This window comes from Periplaneta americana, chromosome 7 (genome assembly GCF_040183065.1).
Source record: "Periplaneta americana isolate PAMFEO1 chromosome 7, P.americana_PAMFEO1_priV1, whole genome shotgun sequence".
Taxonomy (NCBI): Eukaryota; Metazoa; Arthropoda; class Insecta; order Blattodea; family Blattidae; genus Periplaneta; species Periplaneta americana.
Genome location: NC_091123.1, coordinates 127,779,330 through 127,798,430, shown reverse-complemented (window position 1 = coordinate 127,798,430; position 19,101 = coordinate 127,779,330). Strand labels below are relative to the sequence as shown.

At 36.4% G+C, this 19,101-nt stretch overlaps 1 protein-coding gene across 2 annotated transcripts in view; it reads left to right on the top strand.

The window, feature by feature from the left end:
• Positions 1 to 1,326: 1,326 nt before the first annotated feature.
• The window catches only part of LOC138703447 (transcription factor Ken), a 416,618-nt gene continuing 398,843 nt past the window's right edge, over positions 1,327 to 19,101 (top strand). For both annotated transcript variants that reach the window (XM_069831309.1, XM_069831310.1), the window contains exon 1: positions 1,327 to 1,394. The gene's annotated coding sequence lies outside the window, so the exon portion shown is untranslated. The remainder of the gene's footprint in view (positions 1,395 to 19,101) is intronic.

Sequence of the window (19,101 nt, the reverse complement as noted above, 5' to 3'; positions counted from 1 at the left end):
ACAGCTAACAGAAATCTATATACCATTTCTGCTTCGGCAACTTCCCCCAAAGCCCCCCTGTCGGTCCGAGGCGAAACTCCTCCCCCGAGTAGGTACGCCTCTGTTTCTCGTTGCAGAAGCCATCCAACGTCGCTTAGCTACATTCCACGGAGGCCGGTCGAGAGAGCCAGTAATTCCGGGAGGCCGCCTATAGAGTGATCTGAAAAACCAGAAACGGGATGATGAGAAAAGGATGATGGGGGAGGAAAGAAAGTGACGAAGATGAGTGGGGTTCCAATCGCCTGATAAAGTTACCTGATATTCATCCATAGGAGTGAGGGAAAATCCTCACTCAGGCAACTCGTCCTGACCGGGAATCGAACCCGGGACCGGAGTTAGACTCGCTAACCCCTCAGCCACAACGGTGGACTTCTTCTATCTTGCCTTTCCTTTTTATTTTTGTCCCTCTTCCAGAATAAATATTGCCAACTATTCAATCTCATATCTCTTTTCAACTCTCTAGACATTTAAGGCTGGTTCACAATAAACCGGGAACGGAACGACAACGAGAACGGAAATGTTAAAATAAATGTATTTAAATGTGAGTATTCACAATTAACTATACATTTATTTTAACATTATTTCAGTTCTCGTTCTCGTTGTAGTTTCCGTTGCCGGTTTATTGTGAACCACTCTTTACACTCATTTCAGATTGTCATTAATATATTGCTGTATCTCTCTTCAGATTTGATTTAATTTTTGTTATTTACGGAATGAGAATGCTGTCAGCTGTCCATAAGTCGATAGCTAATGGAATATGTATCATATTCGTTACGCACATAATTCTTCATGCGACAACAGTTCGCAATTATCCCGGCTAGGAGTTGCGCCACTCTGGCCGCGAAGAGCGCGGCTGTCACAAGCTCCGTGCACCAGACTACCTCCGCAAGCTTACACGATAAATGTGCCCGACGGCAAATAATAACAAGCGAATGCAATATCGATCACTGCATCTGTCGTCAGGAACTGCAAGTGTGCGTTACGTAACATGTACGTGTGCCCATATCCGTGGATCGAACCCCGCCGAGCTGGCAACTCTCCAGCAGCTTCTCCCAGCCCGTGTTTCCTCATCAAGCAGTTTCATAAGAAAACCCCAAAGCCTTGTGACGAGGCAGAGATCTAATTCTCTACGCCATTGCGTAGTCATGGTGTAACAGTAGCAAAGACAATGGAATCGAATCAGAGGAATGGAGGAGAAAAAAGAGAAGAGAAGAGAAGAGAAGAGAAGAGAAGAGAAGAGAAGAGAAGAGAAGAGAAGAGAAGAGAAGAGAAGAGAAGAGAAGAGAAGAGAAGAGAAGAGAAGAGAAGAGAAGAGAAGAGAAGAGAAGAGAAGAGAAGACTCTGTAGTTGAGGCGGTATGTACAATTGAGTTCAAAGACATCTGGCCTCCAATTTTCTGATCATGTAAGCGAACTTTCTAGCCAAGGGATAAGTCAGTACCAAATATATAACAAATTGACAAACTTTTAAATGGTTCCGCTAGTTCTCAATAGCTGGCCCTATTATTTGAGAAAATATTGATATAGATTAAGTATAAATTGTTCTCATAATTGGCAGTATCAGCGGTTTCCCGTTAAACTAGCGTTTTATTTTTTTTTACAATTATTAGGATATGAAATTTATAATTTTGTAATGTAGGTATATTTATATACAATGGCGTTCAAAGATATCTGACCTACGATTTTCTGATCGTGTAAACGAACTTTCTAACCACGTATTCCGCCAGGACAAAAAAAAATATAAAAAGATAATTTCCCGTTAAATCTAGCGTTTTTTTACAATCATTAGGAGATGAAATATTGAATTTTGTAATGTAGGTATATTTATGTATACATTTCGTTCAAAGATATCTGACCTACGATTTTCTGATCGTGTAAACGAACTTTCTAACCACGTATCCCGCCAGGACCAAAGATATAAAAAAAAAGTGACAAAATTTGAAATAATTTCTCTAGTTCTCAATAGGGGCACCATTATTGATTGAGACGGTTAAAAAATGTCGGGCGAAATAATGACATAGATTAAATGTTATGTTTTATTTAACAAACGTTCGCAACTGCAGAGGTTATATCAGCGTCGCCGGATGTGCAGGAATTTTTCCCGCAGTAGTTCTTTTACATGCCAGTAAATCTACTGACATGAGCCTGTCGCATTTAAGCACACTTAAAGACATAGATTGAAGAAAAAATGAAGCCATTATTACAAAAACACCCCCAGTCATTTTTAATGACATTGAGTTAAGGGCACATTTGCTATTATTACAAATATTTACAGACTCCAAAAATGACACATGTCAGGTGCAATAGCCACAAGAATAAACACCAGTTGTACGGAAACAGCTGGACATGTGTTGTTCTACTTATTTTTATCGTTCTCCTGAAAAATAGCAATTTTGACAAGGATTTTTTTAGTAGGTTATTTTACAACGCTGTTGATCTTAGGTTATTTAGCTTCTGAATGAGATGAAGGTGATAATGCCGGTGAAATGAGCCCGGTGTTCAGCACCAAAAGTTATCCAGCATTTGCTCATATTGGGTTGAGGGAAAATCCCGGAAAAACCTCAACCAGGTAACTTGTCCCGACCGGGAATCGAACTCGGGCCATCTGGCTTCGCGGCCAGACGCGCTAGCCGTTAATGCACAGGTGTGGACGACAAGGGTTATTTTTATAATAATGTCTTCAAATTTATTCTCATAATTGACAAAATCAGCGGTTTTCAGCGTTGTTTTACAATAGCATAGAGTACATTACTAACTGAATTCTATAATGCGGGTCTAGCTGCGAAACCATGTGGCCCGGGTTCGATTCCCGGTCGGGGCAAGTTACCTGGTTGAGGTTTTTTCCGGGGTTTTCCCTCAACCCAATATGAGCAAATGCTGGGTAACTTTCGGTGTTGGACCCCGGACTCATTTCACCGGCATTATCACCTTCATCTCATTCAGACGCTAAATAACCTAAGCTGTTGATAAAGCGTCGTAAAATAACCTACTAAAATAAAAATCTATAATGCGGGTATATTTATGTACGATTGGCAACACTGACTATTATCTTCGCCATCTAATCGTAGAAAAAATAACTGAAGAATCAACACTTACACCAACAAATTATCGATTATTATCGATTAGCGAGGGTCATGTATCTTTGAACGTTAGTATACTATTGTTGACACCGACTTATCTTCGCCATCTACTCATAGAAGTAATAACTAAAGAAGCCACACTTACAGGAACAAATTATCAATCACTATCGATTAGTACAGGTCAGGTATTTTTGAACGTCAATGTAGATACTATTGGTGACACTGACTTATCTTCGCCATCTACTCATAGAAGTAAAAACTGAAGAAGCCACACTTACAGGAACAAATTATCGATCACTATCGATTAGTACAGGTCAGGTATTTTTGAACGCTAGTGTACGTGACATAAAACAATTAGTTACATTCCAGTAAAATGCACAGAATGTCTCTTCGGTCATGGGATGTCAGCTGACTGGTCTACTACGCTAGACCACCTCGCGTCCGTCAGGTTTGTGGCTATGAAACAGGTCACTGTGAGGGTAATGCAAATGAACGCTAATGATGTGCAGGACGCACGGCCGCGTGGGTGTCGCCCTGTGGCTGCATAGCCACGCCAGTCGAGATGATGAGCCAGTTGAACCTGTGCCAACTGCACGTGGACTTCCCGCCATCATCCTCTTCTCTCTTCTCCATCTTCTCCTTCTCGCTTTCCAAATTCCAATTTAGCCAATGACTGGCACTTTACATAAGAATAGATTCCCATTTATTTTTTTATCTAACACAGAAGAGCAACCGCTTTTTTATTCTATTTAAAATAATTGCTTTCTAGACACTTGCCTTTAGTCTTTTCTGTTAAGGCATAACAATAAACACTGTAAACAGAATGCGCATATTTTTATATCTTATCATCAGTTATAATGATTTTCATTATATGTGACATTTCTAGGTTTATATTTCTCCCATTAGGCCTCTATGATTATACAAGCTGAAATTGAAATAGCCTTGCAGTTTTTCAGAGCGAATAGTTCATGTTGTATGTAACAAAAAGCTATAATATATTGGTGGAAAGCTCATAGTTTTTTAGAAGAAAATTTTTATTCCCAAATGTTTAACACTCTCTTATTCGGAAACTATTGGGAGTAGGATCGTGATTTTGTTCATATCGATATAAAACCTAATAAAGAATCATTTATCCCTCTGGCGTATTTCAATAGCATGGACGGTTTTCGTGTAAATTTATAAAAACCTCTAATTTCAAGCCACTGCACGATACGAAAAGGTTGCAACGTCGAGGCAGAGAGCAGCTCCCTACTGAGAGACACCGAGTTCGTTGACCTCTTACATCTGTATCATAAATAAAGCTACTTACTTACTTACAAATGGCTCTTAAGAACCCGAAAGTTCATTGCCGCCCTCATATAAGCCCGCCATCGGTCCCTGTCATGTGCAAGATTAATCCATTCCCTACCATCATATCCCACCTCCCTCAAATCCATTTTAATATTATCCTGCCATCTACGTCTCGGCCTCCCCAAAGGTCTATTTCCCTCCGGCCTCCCAACTAACACTCTATATGCATTTCTGGGTTTCCCATACGCGCTACATGCCCTGCCCATCTCAAACGTCTGGATTTAACGTTCCTAATTATGTCAGGTGAAGAATACAATGCGTGCAGTTCTGCGTTGTGGTCATCTTTTTCTTCTGTAGGGGCGTGAGCATTTATAACTACGATATCGCACCATCGACCCTTAAGTACTAAATAAGATAACCTGTAACTGATAAATTCGACCTTTTTTACCTCTGATTTTATTCTTTTATGAACAAAGAATCCTGTTCCTAATTGGTGATTATTATTTCCTTCCCCATAATACAAGTAATCTCCTATTTGTGATATGCCAATCCCATCTAACCTAACCTCTTGTACTCCCACGAAGTACATTCTATATATAGCTAGTTATTTTGCTACTACTGTTACCCCTCCTGTTCTATTAAAACTAGTTACTTTCCAAGTGCCAAATCTCATAACCTTATTCCTTTGCTGTGGTCATGCCAGAGAATCAGTCCCATTCCGAGGCTTATTGTAGGGATTCGTAACAAGCTGTTTTTTACGGTGGTGGATTGTTAGTCCTTCGCCCAACCCCCAAGCTGGAGGATCACCTCTTATCGGCTGTCCATGACTGCTTATTCAATATATACACAACTACTCTCCATATCTGGAGGCCGTCTCCTCTATCCGCAACCTGAGGACGCGCCATGCCGTGGTGATAGGGACCCAAAATACATGGCAAATAAAGCTATAACAAATTAATTTCACTAAATTTTTACAGGCCAATGGTGTACCTCCCCTTTTAAGCAATTAATATATTAGTAGATTTTTTTATTTGTATGTGTTGCGATTTTATGTCTGTGCTTGTATTCCCCCCCCCCCCATTCCCTTTTTGTATTTGTATTTGTACTTTCAATTATTTTTCTTACTTCTTATCGATGCATTTCATTTTTGTGTTGGTATTTCTGATGGTGTCATAGAGTAGGCCTAATGGCCTTAACTCCACTAGATTAAATAAGTAATAACGGAAGTAAAGATGAAATTTATACGCACAGTCAGAGGTTGTAGAAAAGACGGCGGAAAAAAGAATACAGGAATAAGACAGGATCCGAATAGGTCCATTTTCCATGAGAGAGAATATATTAAACTGCTTTATTAGTAAGGTTCAGATAAAGTAGCTGTATCAGGATAGGCTGTATAGTTGTAAAGGATAGGATCTTGACTTGCTTCAGACTAAGTAAACACTACCGGGAAGAGCGCTCCCCACCCCGTAGCTAAATCATCAGTGAATGGACAGTACAGCCGATAGGAACTGAATATACGTCGTCACAACTGTCGGCTGGGAGACACGCGACAACTAGTTAATGTTTGTAAACAAAACGCACGGACCAAGGTTGCCTATTCTGATGCGGGTACTTTGTCCGAACCTTATTTATTAGTTATTTCATTAGATATAACTATGGGAGATAAATCATATTGCATGAAGACGCTTTCGAGTAATGAATAAGACTTCGACGGACTTGTAAGGCCATTATAAGTTTGAAATGTCCAGAAACAGACGAGCGGTCGTAAAGTTTAATAAGGAGGAAAATAACTCACATGTGTTTATCGACAAACCTGCTACCACGGTAGTAAAAAAGAAAAGACGATATGAGCAAATTCTATTACTTCACGAATAGGCCTACGTTCTTATTTGAAGTGAACTAATTTTTAAGTCTCAATTTCAAAATATAATTTGAGTTCTTCTTCTTCTTCTTCTTCTTCTTCTTCTTCTCCCTCCTAAACATGGCCTAGGCCTTTACGACCTGTTCCGAGACTAATTAAGTGTCTTCAGTCAAATTGGTCACTCCATCTTCTCACCGGTCTCCCAACGTCTCGGCCTCCAAATGGTTTGTAAAAAAAAGCTTGCCGTGGAAGTCTTGAAGGAATCATTCTTAATACATGTTCTTTCCATTGCTTCTGATATCTTTGTATCTCTTCCACCATATTCTCCTGCTGTAGTTGGTTTCTAATATCTTTATTACGTAGTCTATCTCTTAGGGTAACTCTCAGTGTTGATCTAAGGAACCTCATATGTGCTGCTTCTATTCTTGATTTATCCTTAGCTCTTAAGACCCAAGTTTCACTTGCGAATTTTAGGGCTTGTTTTGAAGTAATATTATGCATTCTTAGTTTACTTTCTTTTCTCAAGCCTTTCCCCAAAGGTCTTTTTATACATCCATTTAATTTATTATATTTTTGTAAATTCTCTTCTATATCTGTTTGTGCGCTCATAGTTGAGATTTTAGTACCTAAATATGTAAAATTTGAGACCTGTTCTATAACTTCCTGGTTTATGACTATTTTTTATTCGTTTTTGTATTTTTCCTTTGAGGGCCATTCATTTAGTTTCTGTGTTAGATATAGTCATGTTGAAATCTTTTGCTATTTTATTCAAATTATTAACCGCTCTTTGTAATTCTTCCCCATTTTCCGCTAATACCACCTGATCATCTGCGAAGCATATTGTGTCGACATTCCTCTGATTTAATAAGATACCTTTTGGTTCACTTTTTCCTCACTCTTCTATTATTTTGTTCAGATATAAATCAAATAATATTGGGGATAGTCCACATCCTTGTCTCAACCCTATATTGACATCAACACTTATATTTTTTGTTCTGTCTTGAGGTACATTAATTTTCGTTTTGTGGTATAGTAGGCCTACCTTAATGGAATTAATCAAATTTTTTGGTATTTTATATTCTTCCAAAATAGTCCATAGCTTTCTTCGGTCTACTCTGTCATGAGCCTTTTCGTAATCTATAAACACTAAACAGGTTTCTAGATTATATTCTTTTCTTTTCTCTAACATTTGTTTGATGATAAAGCTTGCATCAGTGCATGATCTACCCTTTCTAAAGCCGTTTTGTTCTTCTCCTATTATATTCTCAGGAATTGGTTGAAGCTTCTTTTTTTATAATATTTGCGTAAATCTTATATCTGTATTTAACAAAGAAATCCCTCTATAATTTTTACATTCATTCTTGATACCTTTCTTATGTATATTGATTATTATTGCTTCGGACCATTCTTCTGGCATTTTTCCTGAATTCCAGATATCATTCATTAGTTGTACCATTCTCAATTTTAATTTCTTGCCTCAATATTTCCATAATTCCGTATTAATATTATCTTTTCCAGGAGCCTTCCTATTTTTTGCTTCCTTTAGTACTGTTTCAAATTGTTTCATATTATTTGATTACATTTGTTCAATACTTGCGTCCCTTCCGTTATCGCAGCTTGGTCCTCAAATAATTCACTTTTTAATTTAATTTCAATAACCTTAATTATGATTTTATAGATAGTGAAATAAAGAAGCTAATAGTCTAATTTTTAAGCGACAACCATAGTACAAATTAAAAAATTTAGAGGAAGAAGATCTAGGTAAGAGTGCAAGAAAGAAGAAGAGTGTCTTTAAAATAAATTATCTAAGTAAACAGACATTATAAATGTTAAATACGTTTACAAATATGCAACTGCACTTACACAATTATAAGGTAATTCCGGGAGAGTTGCCCCACTTAAGGTTTTTATCGTTTAAAAATTAAACAAATCAAAGCAGATACTTTATTCATGTGTTATAGCATGTGACATACATTAAAGGTTTATGTAAAATATGAAACAATCGATAATTCGTGCACAGCAAGTGGCAAAATAAAAATTAATCAAATACGACATCACTGTAATATACACACATATAGGGGAGAGATGCCCCGCTGTGGTAATTCCCAAATTAAACTATTAATTTGATAAATAACACTCTAAATAATGTTGCTTATTTTATTTTTCCAATAAGTTCATTTTCTGAGCTCGTTTTTGAGTGCGACCAAATATATGGCACTTAGCCCACATGTTACGCAACTTCTTGCAGGAAAGTCACTGAATCCAACCAACAACTTCCTTCATTTGATAAAATATTCAAGGCACTCAACAAAGTAGGAACTATCTACTTTGTTTCATTTGACGACACTCTCTTCATATTTTCTCCAAAAGTGTCTTCTATATCTACAAGATTTTGAAGAATTTGACTTTGAGCTTTTTGGAACTGGGAGGGTTTCAAAGATGGTGTTTCCATTTTTATCTCCACCTGTAACGCGTTCTACCGATCGCTTTCTTTTGTTCACAGCAAAAGATATTGCTGGGACATAGTTTATTTCATGAAGGGATTTGAAAGGAGTCGCTGTCGCTGAATTTGCCATTTTGGCACTTGAGCCGAAATTACAACTTGTTATCCCGTTATCATTAGAACTTGTAGCCGATAAAGTTTTCTCTTCTTTGAGATTTCCTGAAGAGGCACAGGAAGGAATTCTTACAGCTGTGTTGTTGATTGATGCATCATAAATACTGAAGAGGTGCTCAGGAACTGCATCTGGATTGAAAGGATAGAAACCTCTGGCTCGAAATCCAAATGACCTCTCTATTACTACCAACGCAGCTTTCTAGATGAATAGTCAGGCTTGCTTTTTATAAGCCCTCCACTGCTGTGATATTCTTCTTGAAATAATGCTTGAGAGACTTAAAATGTGAGCAATCAAGAGACTGAAGTGCCTGAGTTGCATAGGTTGGTAGGCAAACAATTGTGATTCATTATCCTCATTCTAGCATTTTATGTTATCTAAATGTGCTGAATGTTCATCCAATATTAAGGCAATCTTGCCAGGATTCTTTCTTGGAGTAAAATTTTCCTTCAATCACTTCATAAATAATTCTGATAGAACATAGGACGATTTTGGATTCATATAAACCCCCGATTCTGCTAGGAATCCGTCAAAAAACTTCCATTTTTCATCTCAAACATTGACGGTAGAAGAAATGTTCCCTCCGAATTACAACATGTTCTGACTGAATCACTTCCACCTTTCTCGCTTGAAGTTAGACTTCAACATTTTTGGATCCCTTTTTCTCAACCACTTTTCCTTGTAAATTTGTTTAGTTGGGTGCCACTTTCCTCTATTTTATGTGGCTTTCCTACAAATTGCGTTCACATAGAGTTGTTTCCAGTAGGTCAAAATACTGCTTGACTTCTTATCTCGACTTACCTTGACCTCTTCAGAGAGATGGATGATCCTTCTGACTGCCTGACAGGTAACTCAAGGTTTCTCTCTAGGAAGAATTGCAGCCATTGGATAATTCTTGAATACTCCACTAGATTTCAGTCGGTGGATTGTTCTCTAAATAATACCATAACAGTGCGATGCTTCATTAATTCCCAATTCCCCCAAAAGTTACAGTAAGATTGAAGAAATCTCTGGGATTGCATTGACTAACGTTTGGTCGTGAAATGTGTCATTCAAACATAACTTTGGACATCCCTTAAAATTTTGAAGGCCCTCAACTTTGGGCACCTATTGAAAATGTCGCTGCAACAAATTTAGAATACCGGTATTCCTTAAAATGTTCATGGATTTCAACTTTGAACACCTCTTGAAAATATGTGATCCCCTAGCAAGTTTTGGTCATCCTTTAAAAATTATTGTCCTCTAATATATAATAATTTTATTCCAATATAATAATTCAATTAAAATTCCAATACATTCAGCAAGGGCACTAATAATAATTAGTTATGTTCGGTAATATCACTCTTAAGTACATGGGGCGTCTCTCCCTCAAACAGGTGGGGCATCTCTCCCTTTAGCATGACCATTACGCCTTATGTATTTAACGGCAACCGTAATGGACAATTACTTAATTTTTTTTTTTTAAGAATGGAGTACAATGCATGTACTTGTCAAATATATTGGATTAAGCAACATATACATAGCCATTATCCCAATTACGAATTTTGAAAAATTATAAATATTATAACAAAGCCTACGAAAAACAGCATTTCCTTTTTACATTCACTTTTCACACACAAAAAAACCGTCACAAAGATTGCACTGGTTGCCTTCGAGGGTCGTATACGAATTAAACAAATGCTCCCAAGGTCGATTCCTTAGAGGTTTTGAGATAAGCAGAAAAGGAGGGTGGGGCGACTCTCCCCGTGGGGCATCTCTCCCGGAATTACCTTATAATGGACAGTATACAAGCCTTCTTGTCTTATGTTATTTCTTCACAGATTCCTATAATGTGTACAGCAAGTCAGCTGGACGATACGGTGTCGTGTTCAAACGAAAAACATCTTGCAAATCCTGACACAACAAAGAACAATCTCTCGTCTTATTCCACGAAACAGTTGAATACACAGCGAAGACAATGAATTTGTACTTGAAAGATTTATCAATTAAGACAATAATTCCTCTACAATAGAACCGTCTGTAGGCCTACATTGAAGAAAACAACTTATTCACAAGAGAGGCGCACACCTGGACTTAACAGGCATAAAAAATTAAATACAAAAATCTTCTCTTTACGACATACTGAATATGTATGGAAATCGTAAATGTCTTGTGGAATAGCTTTTCATTTGGAGTGTATTGTAGCTAATATGATTCGACTTTATAGACGTCTGAGTATAATATGTAGGGTCAGGATTTATATGCAAAAAACAAAGTCTGAAATGTGCATAATATAAAATGAAATACAGAAAATATGTAAAATCTAATCTATTACGATTAATTCGTTGGAGATGATTTTTCCACTGCAGCTTATTTATGAACTGTGAGACTGGTTGTAATTGAAGTTCTTGCATGAAATCTTCATTTCTTTTGCGGTCCAAGCCACTATATCCTAGTATTGTTCTCATCAATTTCAATTATATTTATTTATTTATTTATTCATTCTGTTGTAGTTAAGGCCATCAGGCCTTCTCTTCCACAACACCAGGAATACAAATACAATAATAGAAATAAACAGAAAAAAACACTGTACACAAAGTAAAGCTACACAAAAAATAAAGAGAGAGAGAGAGACACTATAAACAAAGTAAAGCCACACAAAAATATACACAGGTTGCAGTCACACTAATTAAAATTTATTTATCTATTTATTATTTTGCTAATAATTGTAACATAAAATATAATATATACAGAACAACTTCAGCTCGCCCCTGAAAGAGTAGAACTCGTGCTCAGGGGCGGATTCCTGAATTGAAATTAATAATTATACAATACAATTTGTCTTATGTCTACTGTGCAATTATAGTATATAAATTTAAATTTACAATTTTTAAATTTTTATAAAATACATACATAACTTTTTAAATTTAATACTAGAACTATTAGAATTGACAAGATTAGGAACTGAGTGATTAAGTATCGTAATTAATTCTATCCTAACTAATTAACTAACATAAACAAGAAACTTGCAATTTTAATCTAGATTAAAAAGAAAAAGAAAAAAACACAAATCAATATTTCTAGCAATACCTAAAAAAAACATTAACTAAGACAAAATTTTCCAATTTATTTTTGAATTGTGATAAAGTCCGGCAGTCCCTGACGTCATTAGGTAACGAATTCCAGAGGCGAGGTATTTCTACAGTATAGGAAGATGAGTATAAAGACGTTCTATGAAGAGGGATAGACATAATAGAAATAATAATAATAATAATAATAATAATAATAATAATAATAATAATAATAATAATAATAATAGTCTCTCGTTTTTTCACTTGAAACCTATAAGAAAATTAAATCGCGTACACTTCCTTATATTTCTCTTCTTGTATTTTTGTTTCCTTTTAAGTTTTTATCCGCTTTTTGTTTTTGCCATTATTTAATACGTATTATTCTTGCTTATGCTATATTGTTTACTTTCCAATTAATTATATATATTTTTTGAATTTGAGCGATTTTCATTATCTTTCTTAATGGCTTATTTTTTCCTTCCCGGAAGTATTTCATATGTCTAACCAAGTACCTACATTTCACCAAGCATATGAACAGTTTTCTCGTTGCCAAACTTTCAGAACGGCCCCGAGGTTCACTCAGCCTCCTATAAAATTGAGTACCGGGTCTTTCTCGGAGGTAAAAGGCGGCCAGAGCGTGGTGCCGACCACAGCACCTCATTCTAGTGCCGAGGTCATGCAAAGCATGGGGCTCTACCTCCATGCCCCCCCCCCCACAAGTGCCTTCATGGCATGTTACGGAGATACCTTTTACCTTATGAACAGTTCTTAACAGAAAAACAAGCTAAACTTCTGCAAATCTAGTCTTTCAGGAGAAGCTCCATGTAAAGCAGATTTGAATAATTTCAAGGGAAAAATTGTTCCGGGGCCGGGTATCGATCCCGGGACCTCTGGTTGAACGTACCAGCGCTCTACCACTGAGCTACCCGGGAACTCCACCCGACACCGTCTCAAATTTTCCCTTTATATCCACACAACTCGCGTGGGCTGACGAAACGCCAGAGACCCACAACGAGTGCACACAATCTCCTGAAAGACTAGATTTGCATAATATACGTTACTGTGTACGTTAACAGAAAACCACAATTCCAAGTCACACAGAGATTGTGTGCACTCGTTGTGGGTCTCTGGCGTTTCGTCAGCCCACGCGAGTTGTGTGGATATAAAGGGAAAAGTTGAGACGGTGTCGGGTGGAGTTCCCGGGTAGCTCAGTGGTAGAGCGCTGGTACGTTCAACCAGAGGTCCCGGGATCGATACCCGGCCCCGGAACAATTTTTCCCTTGAAATTATTCAAGCTAAACTTCTGTTCAGCTATGATTTATCCAGTGAAAACTATAGGCCTATTTGAATTTCCAGTGTAATAATAATAATAATAATAATAATAATAATAATAATATACAAAAAACAGTTTGTACTGCCAGCGTCATATTTTGTGAGTGTGTCAAATTACGACACGGTATTGCTAAAACTACTTCTCCGCTCTCTAAACCGAGCGGTAACGGAGCAGGTAGTCAGCGCTCCATAGAGCTTCGAGCTGATGACCCCTGTTCTAAAGAATACTATCTTAGACAACCTTAACAAAAACAAGCATTATCTATACATTCATAAAACACTATTCTCTTTCTTTCATAAGATCACACAATACAATGACAGTCGTAACAATACGTACACCATATTTATAATATTGGGAAATACTACGAAAGGTTATTTCAGTGTCGTAAGAGCTGAAACACAAATACTGCAATCAGTTCACATATTTGGGCAAGTTCGTGGCTATGTGCTGGTTATTTCTTTATATAAGCAATGTTCCTGAACCTTCAAATCATGACTATGTTGGCACAGAAATATCCAGTGTAGCAGTAAAATGTACATAAGTAAAGAGATGTGGGCGGGAGTCTTCAGAAAAAAGATGCTATCTATCTGGAAACTTCCTTTTTCTTTCAAGATTATAGCAAAACAAGATTTTATGCTAAGGTTTTGTATGTCAAATTGTGGATAACATCACACTTAACAAGAAGTGAAAAGAAAATTACTAGGAGAATAGCGAAAAGATCTTATTTTAGATTATATCACATATAGGTCTTGCTGGTAGTGCTACTTTTTCAGATATTAAATCAACTTCGTCTTTCTTTTGTCTGCCTATTCGTCCTTGTGCATAAAGTAACTCTTCTCCCGCTGAGAGAATTTTACAAAATTAGATTTGTCAGATTTAGGGTCGATTTCACCAAAACTGAGTTAAGTCACACTTAGCCAATTTTTAATTAAATATAGGCCTAAGTCCTCTTTTAAATTGTTTCGCGTTTCACCGTGTCAACACAGTCTAGTATATACAGTCACGAAGCTTGAGTTATGAAGGTGCTAGGAACAATTGACTGTGCTAGTACTATTTCGCATTGTCTGTAATGAGGCGATATTAGCGATCCTAGTGGTTAGCAACTATCTATGAATGCATATTTACTACGTATTGAGCTTCGTGACAAATTAAGAGCCATTTTGCTAATGACGACTTATTATTGCAGTATAGCCAATAGAACACACTTTGAGGAAGATTCAACCAGTTTTCACTCTTTTATATCACAGATAAACATGCAGAACCGATATCGATTTTAAGAGACCTTGAAAAAATGACGATTAGAAAATCATACGAGTGTTGTTATTGATTATATATCAGTACAAAAATCGGAAAAGGAAAGGGAAGCCAATATTTATGGCGATAAAATACTGTATAAATTAATGATAACATACAAAAACAACAGTAAAAAGATAAGAAAACGGATGAGAGAAACAGCATGATTCGTGAAAAAGAAATAAAAATTTACTACTTAATGCGCTTTACAACCAGTAGACAGCATTTTAGTGAACTTCCATAGCATATCAAATCACAGACTGGTATATACAATCACGAAGCTCAATATGTAGTAAATATGCATCCATAGATAGTTGCTAACCACTAGGATCGCTACTATCGCCTTATTATAGACAATGCGAAATAGTACCTGCACAGTCTATTGTTCCTAGTACCCTCATAAACTCAAGCTTTGTGACTGCTTATAACAGACTGTGATCAAATCATGTTTTAATTGTTGAGAATTATTATGTCACTGAATAGAATAAAATGGCTATGGCAAAGCCTTCTGGTTTGTAAAAAGCAGCAGACGATTAATTTCCAGTGAGATGTGATTTTCGAATACAAAAGTTAGGTTAGTGAACGTATCAAAAACTTTACTTCCACAGCAATAAATTATGATGATAATTAATTCTGCACACTGCAATTAGTGTTATGAAGCTTCAGAATTTTATATAAATAATTAATACACTTGAATGTTAAAACATACACCAAAACAGGGAAAATGTATTCACTTTTGTGTCTCGATCTCCTGTCTATGTTGAATCTTTTCCAGGATTTGAAGATCTGAAATTTTACTCGGGCGAAAAGGAAGAGTAATAAATTTTTGTTTTTTATTTTTCACAGGAAAGTCATAATTATCCATCCCTTTGCTATTAACTGGCCTACATAATTCGTTTCTAGTTTCATTTCCATTTTTAATAGACTTAAATTAGCTAAATGGCCAAAAACGGGTCTTAAAATCTAAGTCTTACTTAGGGCGCTAATCTATCCTTAAATGTGTGATGAAATGCAAATTTGGCAAAGTCTTACTTAAATCAAGATTTAATGAAGACTTAAATTTAAGTATGGATGGTGAAATCGGCCCTTACATGCAAATTTTGGAAAACACAATCTTGATTAATCTATTTAACCGTTCCGTATAATGTATTTATAAAAATATTATTTCAATTTATAATCTTCCTGTCAAATTATCTAAAGTAGTTGAAATATCATTTTATATACCACGCATATCGATAGGAATTTCAGTCTAAAAACTCTCGAAAATAATGAACTAGAGAATTCCTAAAAGGCACAGATCTATTGAACATATAATTGCTATGTTTTCTACAGCATACGCCATTTGAAAAATACAACTATTATTTTAAGGATTCCTTTGGGTTCAAACGCAGAGTTACGCATTTATTTTCTGAATATAGAAATCTGTGAGACTAAGAACATGAGTACTGGCTATAGTTACGAGTACTTTTAAATAACATCCCCATGCACCAAACGCGGTCAACTAGGCCTACTGACCGTCCGAGTGGTTATGTCGCAGAGTCGTAGAAACAAGGGAAATCACGTGACAGTTAATTACTTGGCGGGAATCTTTTCTGTAAATTATTTTAACAGTTGTATACTACTATCCCTGATCAGATATAACATATTTATTAGTCTAATGCACTTTCAAGACAACTTTTATCAATTTTTTACTATGCTGTCATCTAGCGACTGCAAAAGAAGTAATATTATAAACCTGATGTATTGCATGGAGTAATAGCTTGCAGCTGTACTTCCATCTAGCGGCCTTTGCCAAAAAATTCATTTACGACAATGGAGATCCTGGTGTTTGTTTTCTTTTATATGCTGCCATTTCATAACATGGATATGGCCAATTTGATACGTGATAAGGGCTATTACGTAGACTTTCAATTCAGTACAGCAAGCATTATCAGGAGGAGTCTTAAAAAGCCCCCCCTTTACAGAGGAGCCAGCAGACGCGGGTGAAGAAGTCGGGATGCGACATAATCACTCGGACGGACAGTAAAATCTTCTGAATTCAAGTTTTAGTAAAACTCGTACTCCTCGATAGTAGTAGTGGTAGTAGTAGTAGTAGTAGTAGTAGTAGTAGTAGTAGTAGTAGTAGTAGTAGTAGTAGTAGTAGTAGTAGTAGTAGTAATGAGAGTAGTTTATTTAACGAAACTTTTAATTGTTGGGGTTAGCTTTGAAATTCCACATACGCGAGAAATGAGTAACAAATTTTGCTTGGACGCCTCTATGATTGAAAAGATTCTTCTACGTTGCACAAATCTACGATATGGACCCTCAGATACAATACTAATAATTTTAACGCCCTATAAAGTCCATTATCCTTGGCCGGATTTCAACCCCGAAACCTCAGATTCAATGGCTAATATTTCAAGTAACCTACTGAACCACCCAAGACGACACGAATATACGTATGTATGCAAATATGTGTGTGTACAGTATGTATGTATGTATGTATGTACACCCTTTGACATGGAAATTGGTCGCCGTTCAGAGACTGTTCCAATTCGGAATAGTTCGGGAATCATTGTCCGCGCTGTATTTACAAGCGTGCGTTTTGCATAAAGAGATTCCAAGCCTGGTTTTTGTAACGACAAAAAAAGAGCTATATCGCTAAGCCATAAGGCTTCGTAGGAAATATGTCGTTTCGGTGACAGATACGTCATTGCTACGACTTGACGTCATCCTCGGACCGCGATGCTTAATATTTCCCCGTGTGAATCTCGCGTAAACCTGAACGAGACAAACAAATTCACGCTTAAGGCCCATTCGCAATGAAAATTAAACATAACCGTAACATAAACACAGAAGTTTGCGCCCAGGCTACTAAATGGGATCATTCGCAGTGATTTACTTAAGCATTGACATAAACATTACCGTAAGACGTTAACATGAAAGTTTGCAAACTCCAAACTTTCATGCTTATGCTTATGTGATTTGCTAACAGAACACAATCGTGGAGCGCTGAAGTATACGACAGAATAAGAGGAAATGGCGTCGTTATGTTTCCATGGTTACCAAGTATGTTTGCTGTTATGTTTATGTTCCCATCGTGACTTCTTAATTTTACCGTAACATTTATATTCTTTATGCTCGACCAAGCCGAAATGTAGTAATTATACACCTGGTAGCAGTCCTTTAATGCATGTCATTAAAGTACACCTACTCATTAAAGTACAGGTGTTCAGCCAATGACAACTCAGCTTAGTACCGTTATAAAACCGCAAGTATCGATTATTCTCGGATATGCAATCGAAAGAGAATTAGCGAAAAGTCACGGAGGCTGGAAATCCAATACTGTCGCAGAAGGATATGTTCTGTTACTATAATAATTAGCGTTAATTGTAAATAATATTCAAATAAATTCAATTTGTCATCTCGTTTTTCAATGTCGAATTCAATAATCAAGGTTATATCAAGTTTAACGGGATTACGTACATCAAGGTCAATGACATTATTGTTCCTCGGAAAAAAATCAATATTTTCGCGTCTGCGCACATCTCACAATTCACGATCTATAACAAGGTCACTTCCGATCTTGTCAGATACAAATAAAATGTATACATCTGAATAATTTCAAGTTAGAAATATGGTCGAGCATAAAAAGTCGTATGAAACTTGCCTGTAATGGTAATTAAGACGCTCGTATGAATATTATGAAACTCGCTTGCGCTCGTTTCATAAATATCCATACTTGCGTCTTAATTATTATCATTATAGGCTCGTTGCATAATTTACTATAAGTTAACGCTTACTTTATGTTTAATTTTCATTGTGAATGAGCCTTTGCAGGAGAGCGAACATTTTCCGTGTGAAAGCGTATACATCCTTATGCTTTAAGTCTTTTTTTTTTTTTTTTTTAAGGCTGCATTCTTTTCACACCTGAAAACTGCTAAACTAATACACAGACCAGAGTTGCCAGACGTCCTGGATTTCCCAGAATTGTTCTGGATTTTAATGATGTGTCCTGTATCCTACATTGAGTTATATTTGTTCAGGACTGTTAAAAAGATTGGAAAAATACAATTTCTTTGCTCATGTCTATAAAATCATTGTTAAAATTCCTTATTCATTGTTTCAAGACCCTGCCAAACCTACATTCAACATCACTGTCAACACTGCCTGATACTTCCTATAGGGTTGCATTGAAAGATAAGCGATAACGCTATAGTATTTTTATTCTATACTGTATTTGGAAGTTGAGTTATTATTATTTATATTATTGTATCAAGTATTTTTTCTGTATAGATCAGGCGGTAATATGACATTATTTTTCCAGACTTTATCAATAATTCAAAATTAATTTCATAATCTAGGAAAAGTGTAACAAAATTAAAAGTTTAGACCTTATATATTTAGTTGAAACAAATAACACGAATAAAATCAGTTATAGGCTTATTACAAATCGAAAAAATTCAAATGTGTGGTCACTTTAAAGTACGCAGTATCATTACTTGTCCTGGATTCCTGACGATAGAATTTGGCAACCCTGAAAAGACTTAAATTTAAATTGA